The sequence below is a fragment of the Pleurodeles waltl genome, unplaced genomic scaffold (assembly GCF_031143425.1).
Source record: "Pleurodeles waltl isolate 20211129_DDA unplaced genomic scaffold, aPleWal1.hap1.20221129 scaffold_72, whole genome shotgun sequence".
NCBI classification, from domain to species: domain Eukaryota; kingdom Metazoa; phylum Chordata; class Amphibia; order Caudata; family Salamandridae; genus Pleurodeles; species Pleurodeles waltl.
This window is the reverse complement of record NW_027150393.1, coordinates 2,824,383-2,849,692: the sequence shown is the minus strand read 5'-3', so window position 1 is coordinate 2,849,692 and position 25,310 is coordinate 2,824,383. Positions and strand designations below refer to the sequence as shown.

Here is a 25,310-nt window from a genome sequence, read left to right as displayed (position 1 = left end):
AGAAGACAGAGAGGCAGCTGGGAGTAGGCAGTACCCATGAACCCCTGAACACTGTCTTGCGACTAGCACACAATTCTGAAATGAGGCGGGGGAAAGGAGGTGATTTCCCCATCAAGGGCCATTCCGGGAAATCAGCCACCCTGCGTCTCCCAGGTGAGTGTTTCAGGCCTATGAGCCACTAATATAAATCTCGCCTGATCGAGCCTGATTGAGCGCTGACCGAGCAAGTGTGCTTGAATCCAAGAGGCATGCTCCTCTGGCTCAAGAGCTAGCAGGCCCTTCAGTGCTTCTGGTTGGGAAATCTAAGGTGCAAGGGTCCATGACTAGCAGCGGGTTACAACTACCAGAAAGGGTCTGCTTTTCACATCAGTCCCCTAGTTCAGCTCACTGGCACAGGGCATTTTGACTACCTCTTGCCTTGCTAGAGACAAACAAAAAATCCTTGACAGAAAACATCAATTGCTATGGCACGCTTAGAGAGAGAGAGCCTCCAAATGGCCCTGCTTTTCTGAAAGACGCTTCAGAAGATGTTTCAAATGACTATGCAGCGGCAGTCTAGTTGGTATAGGGGTATGATTCTCGCTTCGGGTGTGAGAGGACCTCGGTTCAAATCCCAGACAAACCCCTACCTTTATAGGTTCAGTCTGTGTTTTAAACAGGAGTATTTCTGCTTTTCACTCTTGTAAGATGTCATGTTGCAATGCAATACATGCTTTATACTGGCGTCGAGACGGTTCAGCATCATGAAGGTATGCGAGATTTCTTTGCAACTGCTTTTCTGTGCTGGAGCAGCAGTGCTCGTAGGAACATTAAATGCACAGTGCTTCTCCATGGTAATTTCGGGTCCAGTTCTGAAATCACCTCTTGGAATGAAAGTGATCCCAGTTCCTTTCTTCCAAGGGAAGAGATTGTGTTCCGGAAGGCTCAGCTTTGAGCGTCATGAACATTGGCCCTCATCCTTGCATCCCAGTCCAATGCATAGCCACATAAAGCAAGCAGGTGTGTCTGTTTCCATAGTGTGGTGGTTCCAGTACAATGCATAGCCACATGAAGCAAGCCGGCAAGTGTGTCTGCTTGTGTAGTGTAGTGGTTATCATGCGCACCTCACATGCGAAAGGTCCCTGGTTCGAGTCGCTGGGCTTTTTCACAGTATTTGCATTTCCTGCCTCACCTGACAGGCAAGCTGAGATAAAAGAGACTGTGTCTATCCCTCACCATCGTGAGGTACTACGCTCCTGGGGCATCTGTCACAGCTCACCAGGAGGAGTTGCGCCAGCTTACGGCAGTCAGTTGCTCACTGTTTGACCTTTGCAATGAAGCCTGAGCCTACAGCATTCAAGCCAGCCAAGGAAGGAAGGTACGAGAGCGAAAATAGCTTTCCTGCCCTCACCAAGAACACACACCTTGAGCAAATAAAGTGCCAGACTTACAAGGCCCTATCGCCACCGGAGCATCACTTTTAGTGACGCCCCGGTGGCACTATGCACTGCGCGGTATTTACAAGATGGCGTTCAGCCACTTTTTGTGGCTTAACACCACCTTGTAAATACGGCCCCTTAGCACGCAGCGCGTTCCCTGGAAGGGGCGTGCAATGGGTGTTGTTGGGAGTGTGCCACAGCAACACCATAGCATTTTGATGCTGCTCCAGATTTAGGAGTTGGCGTAAATCTGCGTCAGCGCCAAAATCCAACGCCATCCCAGGGGTGTCGTTAGAGTGGCGCACTGAGGAGAAATGTTTTCATTTCTCCTTGTTTTTGCTCTTGCTATGTGTGATGCATTCTGCAGCACACATAGAAGTAAGAGCAAATCACCATTGAAGATTTTTTTTTTGGGCAGGAAGGTGTCCCTTCCTGCACAAAAACAATTTCCCCCTCAACGCAGTCATCCTTGTACCATGGTGCAAGAACGGCTGCGTTGGCGCTCAGCAGCTAATTTAGAGCTGGCGCAGGGGGAAGCACAGGGGTGCGCTGTATTCTACTAAATACGGCGCTTTCCTGCATTTTGAAAATGACGGCACGTGGGGCTTGCAAATTTTGCACAGCGTCGCGCTTAGTCATTTTCTTGTAAATCTGGGCCAAAATGTCTAAAGGATAGAGGCTTTTTATGTCATGTTCGATGAAGACCATGCAAATGACTCTAGTCGTACTGCAAAAGAGAGCACCATGTGCAGTTTCTTGCTTTGGGATGTAGTCTCCCACTCTCTGTCACCAATCCTCCGAGCAGGGTCGGAGCCGTTGCATTTCTGTGCCCAGGCTCGTTGGTCTAGGGGTATGATTCTCGCTTAGGGTGCGAGAGGTCCCGGGTTCAAATCCCGGACAAGCCCATTTTAGCGGAAAACAATCAAATCCTGCTCAAAATACACAACCCCTCAACATTTCTCATTTTACTCGAAGCATTGTTGCGCAAAACATATTTTTTGCCTCAGGCGAAAAATGGATTACAATGCCTTGGCTTCCTTCCTGCTTGCTCTCAGTGCGCCCTGTGTGATGATTTCACAGGCTCTCCTTCCTGGCATTTAGGCATCAGATATTTGTCTGTCTCTGCCCGCAGCTATGGGATTTTTCAGGACGTCTGAGTGTATGCATGCTGGCCGACACCGCTGCAATTTTCACACTTACCCCTCGCATTCCGAGCAACTGCTGATAAAGTATAGAGGAAATCGTGCAAACATATGAGGGGAACTGTGCTCCTTCAGTCAAATCAGCAAGCTTGTTTCTGTAGTGTAGTGGTTATCACGTTTGCCTCACACGCGAAAAGTCCCCGGTTTGAGACCGGGCAGAAACACTTGGCAGCAGCAGCTTTTGTGTTTGCTCCCTAAAACCTCAGTCTCTCTCAATGCACACTTAGACAGAAATGACCTTTAAAAACTTGTGACCTGTGTAAAACGTGCTTTACTATTGCAGGACGCTAAAAAGTTATCTGCATCCCTCGGTGGTCGTGCATGTGCATTGTTTCTTGTTCTGGTTTTTTTTTTTTTTCTTGGCCATGTTATATTGTGGGGCCTTTAAAGCTGTGACTTTGATAGGAACATTGCAAGCGGCAAAATCAACAAGTGCAGACTGAAGAGTCCGACCTGCACACTGTTTTGGCTGTCAGGATGGCCGAGTGGTCTAAGGCGCCAGACTCAAGAGAGCTTGATCTTCAGTGAAGCTGAGCCTTCTGGTCTCTTCATGGAGGCGTGGGTTCAAATCCCACTTCTGACAGGTGTATTTTCTTCCCTTAAATCTTGCTCTGCTTGCAGAGCCAGCTCCTCACACCACTATCTTTGGAAGCTGCTGTGGCATGTGAGGAGAAATCCACCAACCCATCGGCTGGGCCCTCAATCAAAATTCTGTGTATTACTGGAAAGGGCGTCTCAGGCACACCTTCTGTTAGAGCTGCACTTTATGACAGTAACTACCATGCTGGTTTCTACTTAAGCAGTTGATTCTATCGTTTGAAGTGAGGCTCTCCTGCCACCTTTTGGGCAAAGAAGACTCTGCGACTGCAACAACACAGGCAGACAAGCTCAAACTAGGTTTCTTGGTTAGGTGGGCGGAGCATATTGGCAATGGTGCCTCCTCGTGACTTGCAATTTACATGAAGAAGACAGAGAGGCAGCTGGGAGTAGGCAGTACCCATGAACCCCTGAACACTGTCTTGCGACTAGCACACAATTCTGAAATGAGGCGGGGGAAAGGAGGTGATTTCCCCATCAAGGGCCATTCCGGGAAATCAGCCACCCTGCGTCTCCCAGGTGAGTGTTTCAGGCCTATGAGCCACTAATTTAAATCTCGCCTGATTGAGCCTGATCGAGCGCTGACCGAGCAAGTGTGCTTGAATCCAAGAGGCATGCTCCTCTGGCTCAAGAGCTAGCAGGCCCTTCAGTGCTTCTGGTTGGGAAATCTAAGGTGCAAGGGTCCATGACTAGCAGCGGGTTACAACTACCAGAAAGGGTCTGCTTTTCACATCAGTCCCCTAGTTCAGCTCACTGGCACAGGGCATTTTGACTACCTCTTGCCTTGCTAGAGACAAACAAAAAATCCTTGACAGAAAACATCAATTGCTATGGCACGCTTAGAGAGAGAGAGCCTCCAAATGGCCCTGCTTTTCTGAAAGACGCTTCAGAAGATGTTTCAAATGACTATGCAGCGGCAGTCTAGTTGGTATAGGGGTATGATTCTCGCTTCGGGTGTGAGAGGACCTCGGTTCAAATCCCAGACAAACCCCTACCTTTAGAGGTTCAGTCTGTGTTTTAAACAGGAGTATTTCTGCTTTTCACTCTTGTAAGATGTCATGTTGCAATGCAATACATGCTTTATACTGGCGTCGAGACGGTTCAGCATCATGAAGGTATGCGAGATTTCTTTGCAACTGCTTTTCTGTGCTGGAGCAGCAGTGCTCGTAGGAACATTAAATGCACAGTGCTTCTCCATGGTAATTTCGGGTCCAGTTCTGAAATCACCTCTTGGAATGAAAGTGATCCCAGTTCCTTTCTTCCAAGGGAAGAGATTGTGTTCCGGAAGGCTCAGCTTTGAGCGTCATGAACATTGGCCCTCATCCTTGCATCCCAGTCCAATGCATAGCCACATAAAGCAAGCAGGTGTGTCTGTTTCCATAGTGTGGTGGTTCCAGTACAATGCATAGCCACATGAAGCAAGCCGGCAAGTGTGTCTGCTTGTGTAGTGTAGTGGTTATCATGCGCACCTCACATGCGAAAGGTCCCTGGTTCGAGTCGCTGGGCTTTTTCACAGTATTTGCATTTCCTGCCTCACCTGACAGGCAAGCTGAGATAAAAGAGACTGTGTCTATCCCTCACCATCGTGAGGTACTATGCTCCTGGGGCATCTGTCACAGCTCACCAAGAGGAGTTGCGCCAGCTTACGGCAGTCAGTTGCTCACTGTTTGACCTTTGCAATGAAGCCTGAGCCTACAGCATTCAAGCCAGCCAAGGAAGGAAGGTACGAGAGCGAAAATAGCTTTCCTGCCCTCACCAAGAACACACACCTTGAGCAAATAAAGTGCCAGACTTACAAGGCCCTATCGCCACCGGAGCATCACTTTTAGTGACGCCCCTGTGGCACTATGCACTGCGCGGTATTTACAAGATGGCGTTCAGCCACTTTTTGTGGCTTAACACCACCTTGTAAATACGGCCCCTTAGCACGCAGCGCGTTCCCTGGAAGGGGCGTGCAATGGGTGTTGTTGGGAGTGTGCCACAGCAACACCATAGCATTTTGATGCTGCTCCAGATTTAGGAGTTGGCGTAAATCTGCGTCAGCGCCAAAATCCAACGCCATCCCAGGGGTGTCGTTAGAGTGGCGCACTGAGGAGAAATGTTTTCATTTCTCCTTGTTTTTGCTCTTGCTATGTGTGATGCATTCTGCAGCACACATAGAAGTAAGAGCAAATCACCATTGAAGATTTTTTTTTTGGGCAGGAAGGTGTCCCTTCCTGCACAAAAACAATTTCCCCCTCAACGCAGTCATCCTTGTACCATGGTGAAAGAACGGCTGCGTTGGCGCTCAGCAGCTAATTTAGAGCTGGCGCAGGGGGAAGCACAGGGGTGCGCTGTATTCTACTAAATACGGCGCTTTCCTGCATTTTGAAAATGACGGCACGTGGGGCTTGCAAATTTGGCACAGCGTCGCGCTTAGTCATTTTCTTGTAAATCTGGGCCAAAATGTCTAAAGGATAGAGGCTTTTTATGTCATGTTCGATGAAGACCATGCAAATGACTCTAGTCGTACTGCAAAAGAGAGCACCATGTGCAGTTTCTTGCTTTGGGATGTAGTCTCCCACTCTCTGTCACCAATCCTCCGAGCAGGGTCGGAGCCGTTGCATTTCTGTGCCCAGGCTCGTTGGTCTAGGGGTATGATTCTCGCTTAGGGTGCGAGAGGTCCCGGGTTCAAATCGCGGACGAGCCCATTTTAGCGGAAAACAATCAAATCCTGCTCAAAATACACAACCCCTCAACATTTCTCATTTTACTCGAAGCATTGTTGCGCAAAACATATTTTTTGCCTCAGGCGAAAAATGGATTACAATGCCTTGGCTTCCTTCCTGCTTGCTCTCAGTGCGCCCTGTGTGATGATTTCACAGGCTCTCCTTCCTGGCATTTAGGCATCAGATATTTGTCTGTCTCTGCCCGCAGCTATGGGATTTTTCAGGACGTCTGAGTGTATGCATGCTGGCCGACACCGCTGCAATTTTCACACTTACCCCTCGCATTCCGAGCAACTGCTGATAAAGTATAGAGGAAATCGTGCAAACATATGAGGGGAACTGTGCTCCTTCAGTCAAATCAGCAAGCTTGTTTCTGTAGTGTAGTGGTTATCACGTTCGCCTCACACGCGAAAAGTCCCCGGTTTGAGACCGGGCAGAAACACTTGGCAGCAGCAGCTTTTGTGTTTGCTCCCTAAAACCTCAGTCTCTCTCAATGCACACTTAGACAGAAATGACCTTTAAAAACTTGTGACCTGTGTAAAACGTGCTTTACTATTGCAGGACGCTAAAAAGTTATCTGCATCCCTCGGTGGTCGTGCATGTGCATTGTTTCTTGTTCTGTTTTTTTTTTTTTTTCTTGGCCCTGTTATATTGTGGGGCCTTTAAAGCTGTGACTTTGATAGGAACATTGCAAGCGGCAAAATCAACAAGTGCAGACTGAAGAGTCCGACCTGCACACTGTTTTGGCTGTCAGGATGGCCGAGTGGTCTAAGGCGCCAGACTCAAGAGAGCTTGATCTTCAGTGAAGCTGAGCCTTCTGGTCTCTTCATGGAGGCGTGGGTTCAAATCCCACTTCTGACAGGTGTATTTTCTTCCCTTAAATCTTGCTCTGCTTGCAGAGCCAGCTCCTCAGACCACTATCTTTGGAAGCTGCTGTGGCATGTGAGGAGAAATCCACCAACCCATCGGCTGGTCCCTCAATCAAAATTCTGTGTATTACTGGAAGGGGCGTCTCAGGCACACCTTCTGTTAGAGCTGCACTTTATGACAGTAACTACCATGCTGGTTTCTACTTAAGCAGTTGATTCTATCGTTTGAAGTGAGGCTCTCCTGCCACCTTTTGGGCAAAGAAGACTCTGCCCCTGCAACAACACAGGCAGACAAGCTCAAACTAGGTTTCTTGGTTAGGTGGGCGGAGCATATTGGCAATGGTGCCTCCTCGTGACTTGCAATTTACATGAAGAAGACAGAGAGGCAGCTGGGAGTAGGCAGTACCCATGAACCCCTGAACACTGTCTTGCGACTAGCACACAATTCTGAAATGAGGCGGGGGAAAGGAGGTGATTTCCCCATCAAGGGCCATTCCGGGAAATCAGCCACCCTGCGTCTCCCAGGTGAGTGTTTCAGGCCTATGAGCCACTAATATAAATCTCGCCTGATCGAGCCTGATCGAGCGCTGACCGAGCAAGTGTGCTTGAATCCAAGAGGCATGCTCCTCTGGCTCAAGAGCTAGCAGGCCCTTCAGTGCTTCTGGTTGGGAAATCTAAGGTGCAAGGGTCCATGACTAGCAGCGGGTTACAACTACCAGAAAGGGTCTGCTTTTCACATCAGTCCCCTAGTTCAGCTCACTGGCACAGGGCATTTTGACTACCTCTTGCCTTGCTAGAGACAAACAAAAAATCCTTGACAGAAAACATCAATTGCTATGGCACGCTTAGAGAGAGAGAGCCTCCAAATGGCCCTGCTTTTCTGAAAGACGCTTCAGAAGATGTTTCAAATGACTATGCAGCGGCAGTCTAGTTGGTATAGGGGTATGATTCTCGCTTCGGGTGTGAGAGGACCTCGGTTCAAATCCCAGACAAACCCCTACCTTTAGAGGTTCAGTCTGTGTTTTAAACAGGAGTATTTCTGCTTTTCACTCTTGTAAGATGTCATGTTGCAATGCAATACATGCTTTATACTGGCGTCGAGACGGTTCAGCATCATGAAGGTATGCGAGATTTCTTTGCAACTGCTTTTCTGTGCTGGAGCAGCAGTGCTCGTAGGAACATTAAATGCACAGTGCTTCTCCATGGTAATTTCGGGTCCAGTTCTGAAATCACCTCTTGGAATGAAAGTGATCCCAGTTCCTTTCTTCCAAGGGAAGAGATTGTGTTCCGGAAGGCTCAGCTTTGAGCGTCATGAACATTGGCCCTCATCCTTGCATCCCAGTCCAATGCATAGCCACATAAAGCAAGCAGGTGTGTCTGTTTCCATAGTGTGGTGGTTCCAGTACAATGCATAGCCACATGAAGCAAGCCGGCAAGTGTGTCTGCTTGTGTAGTGTAGTGGTTATCATGCGCACCTCACATGCGAAAGGTCCCTGGTTCGAGTCGCTGGGCTTTTTCACAGTATTTGCATTTCCTGCCTCACCTGACAGGCAAGCTGAGATAAAAGAGACTGTGTCTATCCCTCACCATCGTGAGGTACTACGCTCCTGGGGCATCTGTCACAGCTCACCAAGAGGAGTTGCGCCAGCTTACGGCAGTCAGTTGCTCACTGTTTGACCTTTGCAATGAAGCCTGAGCCTACAGCATTCAAGCCAGCCAAGGAAGGAAGGTACGAGAGCGAAAATAGCTTTCCTGCCCTCACCAAGAACACACACCTTGAGCAAATAAAGTGCCAGACTTACAAGGCCCTATCGCCACCGGAGCATCACTTTTAGTGACGCCCCGGTGGCACTATGCACTGCGCGGTATTTACAAGATGGCGTTCAGCCACTTTTTGTGGCTTAACACCACCTTGTAAATACGGCCCCTTAGCACGCAGCGCGTTCCCTGGAAGGGGCGTGCAATGGGTGTTGTTGGGAGTGTGCCACAGCAACACCATAGCATTTTGATGCTGCTCCAGATTTAGGAGTTGGCGTAAATCTGCGTCAGCGCCAAAATCCAACGCCATCCCAGGGGTGTCGTTAGAGTGGCGCACTGAGGAGAAATGTTTTCATTTCTCCTTGTTTTTGCTCTTGCTATGTGTGATGCATTCTGCAGCACACATAGAAGTAAGAGCAAATCACCATTGAAGATTTTTTTTTTGGGCAGGAAGGTGTCCCTTCCTGCACAAAAACAATTTCCCCCTCAACGCAGTCATCCTTGTACCATGGTGCAAGAACGGCTGCGTTGGCGCTCAGCAGCTAATTTAGAGCTGGCGCAGGGGGAAGCACAGGGGTGCGCTGTATTCTACTAAATACGGCGCTTTCCTGCATTTTGAAAATGACGGCACGTGGGGCTTGCAAATTTGGCACAGCGTCGCGCTTAGTCATTTTCTTGTAAATCTGGGCCAAAATGTCTAAAGGATAGAGGCTTTTTATGTCATGTTCGATGAAGACCATGCAAATGACTCTAGTCGTACTGCAAAAGAGAGCACCATGTGCAGTTTCTTGCTTTGGGATGTAGTCTCCCACTCTCTGTCACCAATCCTCCGAGCAGGGTCGGAGCCGTTGCATTTCTGTGCCCAGGCTCGTTGGTCTAGGGGTATGATTGTCGCTTAGGGTGCGAGAGGTCCCGGGTTCAAATCCCGGACGAGCCCATTTTAGCGGAAAACAATCAAATCCTGCTCAAAATACACAACCCCTCAACATTTCTCATTTTACTCGAAGCATTGTTGCGCAAAACATATTTTTTGCCTCAGGCGAAAAATGGATTACAATGCCTTGGCTTCCTTCCTGCTTGCTCTCAGTGCGCCCTGTGTGATGATTTCACAGGCTCTCCTTCCTGGCATTTAGGCATCAGATATTTGTCTGTCTCTGCCCGCAGCTATGGGATTTTTCAGGACGTCTGAGTGTATGCATGCTGGCCGACACCGCTGCAATTTTCACACTTACCCCTCGCATTCCGAGCAACTGCTGATAAAGTATAGAGGAAATCGAGCAAACATATGAGGGGAACTGTGCTCCTTCAGTCAAATCAGCAAGCTTGTTTCTGTAGTGTAGTGGTTATCACGTTCGCCTCACACGCGAAAAGTCCCCGGTTTGAGACCGGGCAGAAACACTTGGCAGCAGCAGCTTTTGTGTTTGCTCCCTAAAACCTCAGTCTCTCTCAATGCACACTTAGACAGAAATGACCTTTAAAAACTTGTGACCTGTGTAAAACGTGCTTTACTATTGCAGGACACTAAAAAGTTATCTGCATCCCTCGGTGGTCGTGCATGTGCATTGTTTCTTGTTCTGTTTTTTTTTTTTTTTCTTGGCCATGTTATATTGTGGGGCCTTTAAAGCTGTGACTTTGATAGGAACATTGCAAGCGGCAAAATCAACAAGTGCAGACTGAAGAGTCCGACCTGCACACTGTTTTGGCTGTCAGGATGGCCGAGTGGTCTAAGGCGCCAGACTCAAGAGAGCTTGATCTTCAGTGAAGCTGAGCCTTCTGGTCTCTTCATGGAGGCGTGGGTTCAAATCCCACTTCTGACAGGTGTATTTTCTTCCCTTAAATCTTGCTCTGCTTGCAGAGCCAGCTCCTCACACCACTATCTTTGGAAGCTGCTGTGGCATGTGAGGAGAAATCCACCAACCCATCGGCTGGGCCCTCAATCAAAATTCTGTGTATTACTGGAAGGGGCGTCTCAGGCACACCTTCTGTTAGAGCTGCACTTTATGACAGTAACTACCATGCTGGTTTCTACTTAAGCAGTTGATTCTATCGTTTGAAGTGAGGCTCTCCTGCCACCTTTTGGGCAAAGAAGACTCTGCCCCTGCAACAACACAGGCAGACAAGCTCAAACTAGGTTTCTTGGTTAGGTGGGCGGAGCATATTGGCAATGGTGCCTCCTCGTGACTTGCAATTTACATGAAGAAGACAGAGAGGCAGCTGGGAGTAGGCAGTACCCATGAACCCCTGAACACTGTCTTGCGACTAGCACACAATTCTGAAATGAGGCGGGGGAAAGGAGGTGATTTCCCCATCAAGGGCCATTCCGGGAAATCAGCCACCCTGCGTCTCCCAGGTGAGTGTTTCAGGCCTATGAGCCACTAATATAAATCTCGCCTGATCGAGCCTGATCGAGCGCTGACCGAGCAAGTGTGCTTCAATCCAAGAGGCATGCTCCTCTGGCTCAAGAGCTAGCAGGCCCTTCAGTGCTTCTGGTTGGGAAATCTAAGGTGCAAGGGTCCATGACTAGCAGCGGGTTACAACTACCAGAAAGGGTCTGCTTTTCACATCAGTCCCCTAGTTCAGCTCACTGGCACAGGGCATTTTGACTACCTCTTGCCTTGCTAGAGACAAACAAAAAATCCTTGACAGAAAACATCAATTGCTATGGCACGCTTAGAGAGAGAGAGCCTCCAAATGGCCCTGCTTTTCTGAAAGACGCTTCAGAAGATGTTTCAAATGACTATGCAGCGGCAGTCTAGTTGGTATAGGGGTATGATTCTCGCTTCGGGTGTGAGAGGACCTCGGTTCAAATCCCAGACAAACCCCTACCTTTAGAGGTTCAGTCTGTGTTTTAAACAGGAGTATTTCTGCTTTTCACTCTTGTAAGATGTCATGTTGCAATACAATACATGCTTTATACTGGCGTCGAGACGGTTCAGCATCATGAAGGTATGCGAGATTTCTTTGCAACTGCTTTTCTGTGCTGGAGCAGCAGTGCTCGTAGGAACATTAAATGCACAGTGCTTCTCCATGGTAATTTCGGGTCCAGTTCTGAAATCACCTCTTGGAATGAAAGTGATCCCAGTTCCTTTCTTCCAAGGGAAGAGATTGTGTTCCGGAAGGCTCAGCTTTGAGCGTCATGAACATTGGCCCTCATCCTTGCATCCCAGTCCAATGCATAGCCACATAAAGCAAGCAGGTGTGTCTGTTTCCATAGTGTGGTGGTTCCAGTACAATGCATAGCCACATGAAGCAAGCCGGCAAGTGTGTCTGCTTGTGTAGTGTAGTGGTTATCATGCGCACCTCACATGCGAAAGGTCCCTGGTTCGAGTCGCTGGGCTTTTTCACAGTATTTGCATTTCCTGCCTCACCTGACAGGCAAGCTGAGATAAAAGAGACTGTGTCTATCCCTCACCATCGTGAGGTACTACGCTCCTGGGGCATCTGTCACAGCTCACCAAGAGGAGTTGCGCCAGCTTACGGCAGTCAGTTGCTCACTGTTTGACCTTTGCAATGAAGCCTGAGCCTACAGCATTCAAGCCAGCCAAGGAAGGAAGGTACGAGAGCGAAAATAGCTTTCCTGCCCTCACCAAGAACACACACCTTGAGCAAATAAAGTGCCAGACTTACAAGGCCCTATCGCCACCGGAGCATCACTTTTAGTGACGCCCCTGTGGCACTATGCACTGCGCGGTATTTACAAGATGGCGTTCAGCCACTTTTTGTGGCTTAACACCACCTTGTAAATACGGCCCCTTAGCACGCAGCGCGTTCCCTGGAAGGGGCGTGCAATGGGTGTTGTTGGGAGTGTGCCACAGCAACACCATAGCATTTTGATGCTGCTCCAGATTTAGGAGTTGGCGTAAATCTGCGTCAGCGCCAAAATCCAATGCCATCCCAGGGGTGTCGTTAGAGTGGCGCACTGAGGAGAAATGTTTTCATTTCTCCTTGTTTTTGCTCTTGCTATGTGTGATGCATTCTGCAGCACACATAGGAGTAAGAGCAAATCACCATTGAAGATTTTTTTTTTGGGCAGGAAGGTGTCCCTTCCTGCACAAAAACAATTTCCCCCTCAACGCAGTCATCCTTGTACCATGGTGCAAGAACGGCTGCGTTGGCGCTCAGCAGCTAATTTAGAGCTGGCGCAGGGGGAAGCACAGGGGTGCGCTGTATTCTACTAAATACGGCGCTTTCCTGCATTTTGAAAATGACGGCACGTGGGGCTTGCAAATTTGGCACAGCGTCGCGCTTAGTCATTTTCTTGTAAATCTGGGCCAAAATGTCTAAAGGATAGAGGCTTTTTATGTCATGTTCGATGAAGACCATGCAAATGACTCTAGTCGTACTGCAAAAGAGAGCACCATGTGCAGTTTCTTGCTTTGGGATGTAGTCTCCCACTCTCTGTCACCAATCCTCCGAGCAGGGTCGGAGCCGTTGCATTTCTGTGCCCAGGCTCGTTGGTCTAGGGGTATGATTCTCGCTTAGGGTGCGAGAGGTCCCGGGTTCAAATCCCAGACGTGCCCATTTTAGCGGAAAACAATCAAATCCTGCTCAAAATACACAACCCCTCAACATTTCTCATTTTACTCGAAGCATTGTTGCGCAAAACATATTTTTTGCCTCAGGCGAAAAATGGATTACAATGCCTTGGCTTCCTTCCTGCTTGCTCTCAGTGCGCCCTGTGTGATGATTTCACAGGCTCTCCTTCCTGGCATTTAGGCATCAGATATTTGTCTGTCTCTGCCCGCAGCTATGGGATTTTTCAGGACGTCTGAGTGTATGCATGCTGGCCGACACCGCTGCAATTTTCACACTTACCCCTCGCATTCCGAGCAACTGCTGATAAAGTATAGAGGAAATCGTGCAAACATATGAGGGGAACTGTGCTCCTTCAGTCAAATCAGCAAGCTTGTTTCTGTAGTGTAGTGGTTATCACGTTCGCCTCACACGCGAAAAGTCCCCGGTTTGAGACCGGGCAGAAACACTTGGCAGCAGCAGCTTTTGTGTTTGCTCCCTAAAACCTCAGTCTCTCTCAATGCACACTTAGACAGAAATGACCTTTAAAAACTTGTGACCTGTGTAAAACGTGCTTTACTATTGCAGGACGCTAAAAAGTTATCTGCATCCCTCGGTGGTCGTGCATGTGCATTGTTTCTTGTTCTGTTTTTTTTTTTTTTTCTTGGCCATGTTATATTGTGGGGCCTTTAAAGCTGTGACTTTGATAGGAACATTGCAAGCGGCAAAATCAACAAGTGCAGACTGAAGAGTCCGACCTGCACACTGTTTTGGCTGTCAGGATGGCCGAGTGGTCTAAGGCGCCAGACTCAAGAGAGCTTGATCTTCAGTGAAGCTGAGCCTTCTGGTCTCTTCATGGAGGCGTGGGTTCAAATCCCACTTCTGACAGGTGTGTTTTCTTCCCTTAAATCTTGCTCTGCTTGCAGAGCCAGCTCCTCAGACCACTATCTTTGGAAGCTGCTGTGGCATGTGAGGAGAAATCCACCAACCCATCGGCTGGGCCCTCAATCAAAATTCTGTGTATTACTGGAAGGGGCGTCTCAGGCACACCTTCTGTTAGAGCTGCACTTTATGACAGTAACTACCATGCTGGTTTCTACTTAAGCAGTTGATTCTATCGTTTGAAGTGAGGCTCTCCTGCCACCTTTTGGGCAAAGAAGACTCTGCCCCTGCAACAACACAGGCAGACAAGCTCAAACTAGGTTTCTTGGTTAGGTGGGCGGAGCATATTGGCAATGGTGCCTCCTCGTGACTTGCAATTTACATGAAGAAGACAGAGAGGCAGCTGGGAGTAGGCAGTACCCATGAACCCCTGAACACTGTCTTGCGACTAGCACACAATTCTGAAATGAGGCGGGGGAAAGGAGGTGATTTCCCCATCAAGGGCCATTCCGGGAAATCAGCCACCCTGCGTCTCCCAGGTGAGTGTTTCAGGCCTATGAGCCACTAATATAAATCTCGCCTGATCGAGCCTAATCGAGCGCTGACCGAGCAAGTGTGCTTCAATCCAAGAGGCATGCTCCTCTGGCTCAAGAGCTAGCAGGCCCTTCAGTGCTTCTGGTTGGGAAATCTAAGGTGCAAGGGTCCATGACTAGCAGCGGGTTACAACTACCAGAAAGGGTCTGCTTTTCACATCAGTCCCCTAGTTCAGCTCACTGGCACAGGGCATTTTGACTACCTCTTGCCTTGCTAGAGACAAACAAAAAATCCTTGACAGAAAACATCAATTGCTATGGCACGCTTAGAGAGAGAGAGCCTCCAAATGGCCCTGCTTTTCTGAAAGACGCTTCAGAAGATGTTTCAAATGACTATGCAGCGGCAGTCTAGTTGGTATAGGGGTATGATTCTCGCTTCGGGTGTGAGAGGACCTCGGTTCAAATCCCAGACAAACCCCTACCTTTATAGGTTCAGTCTGTGTTTTAAACAGGAGTATTTCTGCTTTTCACTCTTGTAAGATGTCATGTTGCAATGCAATACATGCTTTATACTGGCGTCGAGACGGTTCAGCATCATGAAGGTATGCGAGATTTCTTTGCAACTGCTTTTCTGTGCTGGAGCAGCAGTGCTCGTAGGAACATTAAATGCACAGTGCTTCTCCATGGTAATTTCGGGTCCAGTTCTGAAATCACCTCTTGGAATGAAAGTGATCCCAGTTCCTTTCTTCCAAGGGAAGAGATTGTGTTCCGGAAGGCTCAGCTTTGAGCGTCATGAACATTGGCCCTCATCCTTGCATCCCAGTCCAATGCATAGCCACATAAAGCAAGCAGGTGTGTCTGTTTCCATAGTGTGGTGGTTCCAGTACAATGCATAGCCACATGAAGCAAGCCGGCAAGTGTGTCTGCTTGTGTAGTGTAGTGGTTATCATGCGCACCTCACATGCGAAAGGTCCCTGGTTCGAGTCGCTGGGCTTTTTCACAGTATTTGCATTTCCTGCCTCACCTGACAGGCAAGCTGAGATAAAAGAGACTGTGTCTATCCCTCACCATCGTGAGGTACTACGCTCCTGGGGCATCTGTCACAGCTCACCAAGAGGAGTTGCGCCAGCTTACGGCAGTCAGTTGCTCACTGTTTGACCTTTGCAATGAAGCCTGAGCCTACAGCATTCAAGCCAGCCAAGGAAGGAAGGTACGAGAGCGAAAATAGCTTTCCTGCCCTCACCAAGAACACACACCTTGAGCAAATAAAGTGCCAGACTTACAAGGCCCTATCGCCACCGGAGCATCACTTTTAGTGACGCCCCGGTGGCACTATGCACTGCGCGGTATTTACAAGATGGCGTTCAGCCACTTTTTGTGGCTTAACACCACCTTGTAAATACGGCCCCTTAGCACGCAGCGCGTTCCCTGGAAGGGGCGTGCAATGGGTGTTGTTGGGAGTGTGCCACAGCAACACCATAGCATTTTGATGCTGCTCCAGATTTAGGAGTTGGCGTAAATCTGCGTCAGCGCCAAAATCCAACGCCATCCCAGGGGTGTCGTTAGAGTGGCGCACTGAGGAGAAATTTTTTCATTTCTCCTTGTTTTTGCTCTTTCTATGTGTGATGCATTCTGCAGCACACATAGAAGTAAGAGCAAATCACCATTGAAGATTTTTTTTGGGGGCAGGAAGGTTTCCCTTCCTGCACAAAAACAATTTCCCCCTCAACGCAGTCATCCTTGTACCATGGTGCAAGAACGGCTGCGTTGGCGCTCAGCAGCTAATTTAGAGCTGGCGCAGGGGGAAGCACAGGGGTGCGCTGTATTCTACTAAATACGGCGCTTTCCTGCATTTTGAAAATGACGGCACGTGGGGCTTGCAAATTTGGCACAGCGTCGCGCTTAGTCATTTTCTTGTAAATCTGGGCCAAAATGTCTAAAGGATAGAGGCTTTTTATGTCATGTTCGATGAAGACCATGCAAATGACTCTAGTCGTACTGCAAAAGAGAGCACCATGTGCAGTTTCTTGCTTTGGGATGTAGTCTCCCACTCTCTGTCACCAATCCTCCGAGCAGGGTCGGAGCCGTTGCATTTCTGTGCCCAGGCTCGTTGGTCTAGGGGTATGATACTCGCTTAGGGTGCGAGAGGTCCCGGGTTCAAATCCCAGACGTGCCCATTTTAGCGGAAAACAATCAAATCCTGCTCAAAATACACAACCCCTCAACATTTCTCATTTTACTCGAAGCATTGTTGCGCAAAACATATTTTTTGCCTCAGGCGAAAAATGGATTACAATGCCTTGGCTTCCTTCCTGCTTGCTCTCAGTGCGCCCTGTGTGATGATTTCACAGGCTCTCCTTCCTGGCATTTAGGCATCAGATATTTGTCTGTCTCTGCCCGCAGCTATGGGATTTTTCAGGACGTCTGAGTGTATGCATGCTGGCCGACACCGCTGCAATTTTCACACTTACCCCTCGCATTCCGAGCAACTGCTGATAAAGTATAGAGGAAATCGTGCAAACATATGAGGGGAACTGTGCTCCTTCAGTCAAATCAGCAAGCTTGTTTCTGTAGTGTAGTGGTTATCACGTTCGCCTCACACGCGAAAAGTCCCCGGTTTGAGACCGGGCAGAAACACTTGGCAGCAGCAGCTTTTGTGTTTGCTCCCTAAAACCTCAGTCTCTCTCAATGCACACTTAGACAGAAATGACCTTTAAAAACTTGTGACCTGTGTAAAACGTGCTTTACTATTGCAGGACGCTAAAAAGTTATCTGCATCCCTCGGTGGTCGTGCATGTGCATTGTTTCTTGTTCTGTTTTTTTTTTTTTTTCTTGGCCATGTTATATTGTGGGGCCTTTAAAGCTGTGACTTTGATAGGAACATTGCAAGCGGCAAAATCAACAAGTGCAGACTGAAGAGTCCGACCTGCACACTGTTTTGGCTGTCAGGATGGCCGAGTGGTCTAAGGCGCCAGACTCAAGAGAGCTTGATCTTCAGTGAAGCTGAGCCTTCTGGTCTCTTCATGGAGGCGTGGGTTCAAATCCCACTTCTGACAGGTGTATTTTCTTCCCTTAAATCTTGCTCTGCTTGCAGAGCCAGCTCCTCAGACCACTATCTTTGGAAGCTGCTGTGGCATGTGAGGAGAAATCCACCAACCCATCGGCTGGGCCCTCAATCAAAATTCTGTGTATTACTGGAAGGGGCGTCTCAGGCACACCTTCTGTTAGAGCTGCACTTTATGACAGTAACTACCATGCTGGTTTCTACTTAAGCAGTTGATTCTATCGTTTGAAGTGAGGCTCTCCTGCCACCTTTTGGGCAAAGAAGACTCTGCCCCTGCAACAACACAGGCAGACAAGCTCAAACTAGGTTTCTTGGTTAGGTGGGCGGAGCATATTGGCAATGGTGCCTCCTCGTGACTTGCAATTTACATGAAGAAGACAGAGAGGCAGCTGGGAGTAGGCAGTACCCATGAACCCCTGAACACTGTCTTGCGACTAGCACACAATTCTGAAATGAGGCGGGGGAAAGGAGGTGATTTCCCCATCAAGGGCCATTCCGGGAAATCAGCCACCCTGCGTCTCCCAGGTGAGTGTTTCAGGCCTATGAGCCACTAATATAAATCTCGCCTGATCGAGCCTGATCGAGCGCTGACCGAGCAAGTGTGCTTCAATCCAAGAGGCATGCTCCTCTGGCTCAAGAGCTAGCAGGCCCTTCAGTGCTTCTGGTTGGGAAATCTAAGGTGCAAGGGTCCATGACTAGCAGCGGGTTACAACTACCAGAAAGGGTCTGCTTTTCACATCAGTCCCCTAGTTCAGCTCACTGGCACAGGGCATTTTGACTACCTCTTGCCTTGCTAGAGACAAACAAAAAATCCTTGACAGAAAACATCAATTGCTATGGCACGCTTAGAGAGAGAGAGCCTCCAAATGGCCCTGCTTTTCTGAAAGACGCTTCAGAAGATGTTTCAAATGACTATGCAGCGGCAGTCTAGTTGGTATAGGGGTATGATTCTCGCTTCGGGTGTGAGAGGACCTCGGTTCAAATCCCAGACAAACCCCTACCTTTATAGGTTCAGTCTGTGTTTTAAACAGGAGTATTTCTGCTTTTCACTCTTGTAAGATGTCATGTTGCAATGCAATACATGCTTTATACTGGCGTCGAGACGGTTCAGCATCATGAAGGTATGCGAGATTTCTTTGCAACTGCTTTTCTGTGCTGGAGCAGCAGTGCTCGTAGGAACATTAAATGCACAGTGCTTCTCCATGGTAATTTCGGGTCCAGTTCTGAAATCACCTCTTGGAATGAAAGTGATCCCAGTTCCTTTCTTCCAAGGGAAGAGATTGTGTTCCGGAAGGCTCAGCTTTGAGCGTCATGAACATTGGCCCTCATCCTTGCATCCCAGTCCAATGCATAGCCACATAAAGCAAGCAGGTGTGTCTGTTTCCATAGTGTGGTGGTTCCAGTACAATGCATAGCCACATGAAGCAAGCCGGCAAGTGTGTCTGCTTGTGTAGTGTAGTGGTTATCATGCGCACCTCACATGCGAAAGGTCCCTGGTTCGAGTCGCTGGGCTTTTTCACAGTATTTGCATTTCCTGCCTCACCTGACAGGCAAGCTGAGATAAAAGAGACTGTGTCTATCCCTCACCATCGTGAGGTACTACGCTCCTGGGGCATCTGTCACAGCTCACCAAGAGGAGTTGCGCCAGCTTACGGCAGTCAGTTGCTCACTGTTTGACCTTTGCAATGAAGCCTGAGCCTACAGCATTCAAGCCAGCCAAGGAAGGAAGGTACGAGAGCGAAAATAGCTTTCCTGCCCTCACCAAGAACACACACCTTGAGCAAATAAAGTGCCAGACTTACAAGGCCCTATCGCCACCGGAGCATCACTTTTAGTGACGCCCCGGTGGCACTATGCACTGCGCGGTATTTACAAGATGGCGTTCAGCCACTTTTTGTGGCTTAACACCACCTTGTAAATACGGCCCCTTAGCACGCAGCGCGTTCCCTGGAAGGGGCGTGCAATGGGTGTTGTTGGGAGTGTGCCACAGCAACACCATAGCATTTTGATGCTGCTCCAGATTTAGGAGTTGGCGTAAATCTGCGTCAGCGCCAAAATCCAACGCCATCCCAGGGGTGTCGTTAGAGTGGCGCACTGAGGAGAAATTTTTTCATTTCTCCTTGTTTTTGCTCTTTCTATGTGTGATGCATTCTGCAGCACACATAGAAGTAAGAGCAAATCACCATTGAAGATTTTTTTTGGGGGCAGGAAGGTTTCCCTTCCTGCACAAAAACAATTTCCCCCTCAACGCAGTCATCCTTGTACCATGGTGCAAGAACGGCTGCGTTGGCGCTCAGCAGCTAATTTAGAGCTGGCGCAGGGGGAAGCACAGGGGTGCGCTGTATTCTACTAAATACGGCGCTTTCCTGCATTTTGAAAATGACGGCACGTGGGGCTTGCAAATTTGGCACAGCGTCGCGCTTAGTCATTTTCTTGTAAATCTGGGCCAAAATGTCTAAAGGATAGAGGCTTTTTATGTCATGTTCGATGAAGACCATGCAAATGACTCTAGTCGTACTGCAAAAGAGAGCACCATGTGCAGTTTCTTGCTTTGGGATGTAGTCTCCCACTCTCTGTCACCAATCCTCCGAGCAGGGTCGGAGCCGTTGCATTTCTGTGCCCAGGCTCGTTGGTCTAGGGGTATGATTCTCGCTTAGGGTGCGAGAGGTCCCGGGTTCAAATCCCGGACGAGCCCATTTTAGCGGAAAACAATCAAATCCTGCTCAAAATACACAACCCCTCAACATTTCTCATTTTACTCGAAGCATTGTTGCGCAAAACATATTTTTTGCCTCAGGCGAAAAATGGATTACAATGCCTTGGCTTCCTTCCTGCTTGCTCTCAGTGCGCCCTGTGTGATGATTTCACAGGCTCTCCTTCCTGGCATTTAGGCATCAGATATTTGTCTGTCTCTGCCCGCAGCTATGGGATTTTTCAGGACGTCTGAGTGTATGCATGCTGGCCGACACCGCTGCAATTTTCACACTTACCCCTCGCATTCCGAGCAACTGCTGATAAAGTATAGAGGAAATCGTGCAAACATATGAGGGGAACTGTGCTCCTTCAGTCAAATCAGCAAGCTTGTTTCTGTAGTGTAGTGGTTATCACGTTCGCCTCACACGCGAAAAGTCCCCGATTTGAGACCGGGCAGAAACACTTGGCAGCAGCAGCTTTTGTGTTTGCTCCCTAAAACCTCAGTCTCTCTCAATGCACACTTAGACAGAAATGACCTTTAAAAACTTGTGACCTGTGTAAAACGTGCTTTACTATTGCAGGACGCTAAAAAGTTATCTGCATCCCTCGGTGGTCGTGCATGTGCATTGTTTCTTGTTCTGTTTTTTTTTTTTTTTCTTGGCCATGTTATATTGTGGGGCCTTTAAAGCTGTGACTTTGATAGGAACATTGCAAGTGGCAAAATCAACAAGTGCAGACTGAAGAGTCCGACCTGCACACTGTTTTGGCTGTCAGGATGGCCGAGTGGTCTAAGGCGCCAGACTCAAGAGAGCTTGATCTTCAGTGAAGCTGAGCCTTCTGGTCTCTTCATGGAGGCGTGGGTTCAAATCCCACTTCTGACAGGTGTATTTTCTTCCCTTAAATCTTGCTCTGCTTGCAGAGCCAGCTCCTCACACCACTATCTTTGGAAGCTGCTGTGGCATGTGAGGAGAAATCCACCAACCCATCGGCTGGGCCCTCAATCAAAATTCTGTGTATTACTGGAAGGGGCGTCTCAGGCACACCTTCTGTTAGAGCTGCACTTTATGACAGTAACTACCATGCTGGTTTCTACTTAAGCAGTTGATTCTATCGTTTGAAGTGAGGCTCTCCTGCCACCTTTTGGGCAAAGAAGACTCTGCCCCTGCAACAACACAGGCAGACAAGCTCAAACTAGGTTTCTTGGTTAGGTGGGCGGAGCATATTGGCAATGGTGCCTCCTCGTGACTTGCAATTTACATGAAGAAGACAGAGAGGCAGCTGGGAGTAGGCAGTACCCATGAACCCCTGAACACTGTCTTGCGACTAGCACACAATTCTGAAATGAGGCGGGGGAAAGGAGGTGATTTCCCCATCAAGGGCCATTCCGGGAAATCAGCCACCCTGCGTCTCCCAGGTGAGTGTTTCAGGCCTATGAGCCACTAATATAAATCTCGCCTGATCGAGCCTGATCGAGCAAGTGTGCTTGAATCCAAGAGGCATGCTCCTCTGGCTCAAGAGCTAGCAGGCCCTTCAGTGCTTCTGGTTGGGAAATCTAAGGTGCAAGGGTCCATGACTAGCAGAGGGTTACAACTACCAGAAAGGGTCTGCTTTTCACATCAGTCCCCTAGTTCAGCTCACTGGCACAGGGCATTTTGACTACCTCTTGCCTTGCTAGAGACAAACAAAAAATCCTTGACAGAAAACATCAATTGCTATGGCACGCTTAGAGAGAGAGAGCCTCCAAATGGCCCTGCTTTTCTGAAAGACGCTTCAGAAGATGTTTCAAACGACTATGCAGCGGCAGTCTAGTTGGTATAGGGGTATGATTCTCGCTTCGGGTGTGAGAGGACCTCGGTTCAAATCCCAGACAAACCCCTACCTTTAGAGGTTCAGTCTGTGTTTTAAACAGGAGTATTTCTGCTTTTCACTCTTGTAAGATGTCATGTTGCAATGCAATACATGCTTTATACTGGCGTCGAGACGGTTCAGCATCATGAAGGTATGCGAGATTTCTTTGCAACTGCTTTTCTGTGCTGGAGCAGCAGTGCTCGTAGGAACATTAAATGCACAGTGCTTCTCCATGGTAATTTCGGGTCCAGTTCTGAAATCACCTCTTGGAATGAAAGTGATCCCAGTTCCTTTCTTCCAAGGGAAGAGATTGTGTTCCGGAAGGCTCAGCTTTGAGCGTCATGAACATTGGCCCTCATCCTTGCATCCCAGTCCAATGCATAGCCACATAAAGCAAGCAGGTGTGTCTGTTTCCATAGTGTGGTGGTTCCAGTACAATGCATAGCCACATGAAGCAAGCCGGCAAGTGTGTCTGCTTGTGTAGTGTAGTGGTTATCATGCGCACCTCACATGCGAAAGGTCCCTGGTTCGAGTCGCTGGGCTTTTTCACAGTATTTGCATTTCCTGCCTCACCTGACAGGCAAGCTGAGATAAAAGAGACTGTGTCTATCCCTCACCATCGTGAGGTACTACGCTCCTGGGGCATCTGTCACAGCTCACCAAGAGGAGTTGCGCCAGCTTACGGCAGTCAGTTGCTCACTGTTTGACCTTTGCAATGAAGCCTGAGCCTTCAGCATTCAAGCCAGCCAAGGAAGGAAGGTACGAGAGCGAAAATAGCTTTCCTGCCCTCACCAAGAACACACACCTTGAGCAAATAAAGTGCCAGACTTACAAGGCCCTATCGCCACTGGAGCATCACTTTTAGTGACGCCCCTGTGGCACTATGCACTGCGCGGTATTTACAAGATGGCGTTCAGCCACTTTTTGTGGCTTAACACCACCTTGTAAATACGGCCCCTTAGCACGCAGCGCGTTCCCTGGAAGGGGCGTGCAATGGGTGTTGTTGGGAGTGTGCCACAGCAACACCATAGCATTTTGATGCTGCTCCAGATTTAGGAGTTGGCGTAAATCTGCGTCAGCGCCAAAATCCAACGCCATCCCAGGGGTGTCGTTAGAGTGGCGCACTGAGGAGAAATGTTTTCATTTCTCCTTGTTTTTGCTCTTGCTATGTGTGATGCATTCTGCAGCACACATAGAAGTAAGAGCAAATCACCATTGAAGATTTTTTTTTTGGGCAGGAAGGTGTCCCTTCCTGCACAAAAACAATTTCCCCCTCAACGCAGTCATCCTTGTACCATGGTGCAGGAACGGCTGCGTTGGCGCTCAGCAGCTAATTTAGAGCTGGCGCAGGGGGAAGCACAGGGGTGCGCTGTATTCTACTAAATACGGCGCTTTCCTGCATTTTGAAAATGACGGCACGTGGGGCTTGCAAATTTGGCACAGCGTCGCGCTTAGTCATTTTCTTGTAAATCTGGGCCAAAATGTCTAAAGGATAGAGGCTTTTTATGTCATGTTCGATGAAGACCATGCAAATGACTCTAGTCAAACTGCAAAAGAGAGCACCATGTGCAGTTTCTTGCTTTGGGATGTAGTCTCCCACTCTCTGTCACCAATCCTCCGAGCAGGGTCGGAGCCGTTGCATTTCTGTGCCCAGGCTCGTTGGTCTAGGGGTATGATTCTCGCTTAGGGTGCGAAAGGTCCCGGGTTCAAATCCTGGACGAGCCCATTTTAGCGGAAAACAATCAAATCCTGCTCAAAATACACAACCCCTCAACATTTCTCATTTTACTCGAAGCATTGTTGCGCAAAACATATTTTTTGCCTCAGGCGAAAAATGGATTACAATGCCTTGGCTTCCTTCCTGCTTGCTCTCAGTGCGCCCTGTGTGATGATTTCACAGGCTCTCCTTCCTGGCATTTAGGCATCAGATATTTGTCTGTCTCTGCCCGCAGCTATGGGATTTTTCAGGACGTCTGAGTGTATGCATGCTGGCCGACACCGCTGCAATTTTCACACTTACCCCTCGCATTCCGAGCAACTGCTGATAAAGTATAGAGGAAATCGTGCAAACATATGAGGGGAACTGTGCTCCTTCAGTCAAATCAGCAAGCTTGTTTCTGTAGTGTAGTGGTTATCACGTTCGCCTCACACGCGAAAAGTCCCCGGTTTGAGACCGGGCAGAAACACTTGGCAGCAGCAGCTTTTGTGTTTGCTCCCTAAAACCTCAGTCTCTCTCAATGCACACTTAGACAGAAATGACCTTTAAAAACTTGTGACCTGTGTAAAACGTGCTTTACTATTGCAGGACGCTAAAAAGTTATCTGCATCCCTCGGTGGTCGTGCATGTGCATTGTTTCTTGTTCTGTTTTTTTTTTTTTTTCTTGCCCATGTTATATTGTGGGGCCTTTAAAGCTGTGACTTTGATAGGAACATTGCAAGCGGCAAAATCAACAAGTGCAGACTGAAGAGTCCGACCTGCACACTGTTTTGGCTGTCAGGATGGCCGAGTGGTCTAAGGCGCCAGACTCAAGAGAGCTTGATCTTCAGTGAAGCTGAGCCTTCTGGTCTCTTCATGGAGGCGTGGGTTCAAATCCCACTTCTGACAGGTGTATTTTCTTCCCTTAAATCTTGCTCTGCTTGCAGAGCCAGCTCCTCAGACCACTATCTTTGGAAGCTGCTGTGGCATGTGAGGAGAAATCCACCAACCCATCGGCTGGGCCCTCAATCAAAATTCTGTGTATTACTGGAAGGGGCGTCTCAGGCACACCTTCTGTTAGAGCTGCACTTTATGACAGTAACTACCATGCTGGTTTCTACTTAAGCAGTTGATTCTATCGTTTGAAGTGAGGCTCTCCTGCCACCTTTTGGGCAAAGAAGACTCTGCCCCTGCAACAACACAGGCAGACAAGCTCAAACTAGGTTTCTTGGTTAGGTGGGCGGAGCATATTGGCAATGGTGCCTCCTCGTGACTTGCAATTTACATGAAGAAGACAGAGAGGCAGCTGGGAGTAGGCAGTACCCATGAACCCCTGAACACTGTCTTGCGACTAGCACACAATTCTGAAATGAGGCGGGGGAAAGGAGGTGATTTCCCCATCAAGGGCCATTCCGGGAAATCAGCCACCCTGCGTCTCCCAGGTGAGTGTTTCAGGCCTATGAGCCACTAATATAAATCTCGCCTGATCGAGCCTGATCGAGCGCTGACCGAGCAAGTGTGCTTGAATC

General features: G+C 48.7%; 2 non-coding genes across 2 annotated transcripts; both read left to right on the top strand.

The window, feature by feature from the left end:
* The first annotated feature begins 2,251 nt into the window (after positions 1-2,251).
* TRNAP-AGG (transfer RNA proline (anticodon AGG)) lies at positions 2,252-2,323 on the top strand. The gene has a single exon. It is a non-coding gene; the product is annotated as a tRNA-Pro (tRNA).
* Positions 2,324-20,166: 17,843 nt separating this feature from the next.
* TRNAP-AGG (transfer RNA proline (anticodon AGG)) lies at positions 20,167-20,238 on the top strand. The gene has a single exon. It is a non-coding gene; the product is annotated as a tRNA-Pro (tRNA).
* The last annotated feature ends 5,072 nt before the right edge of the window (positions 20,239-25,310 follow it).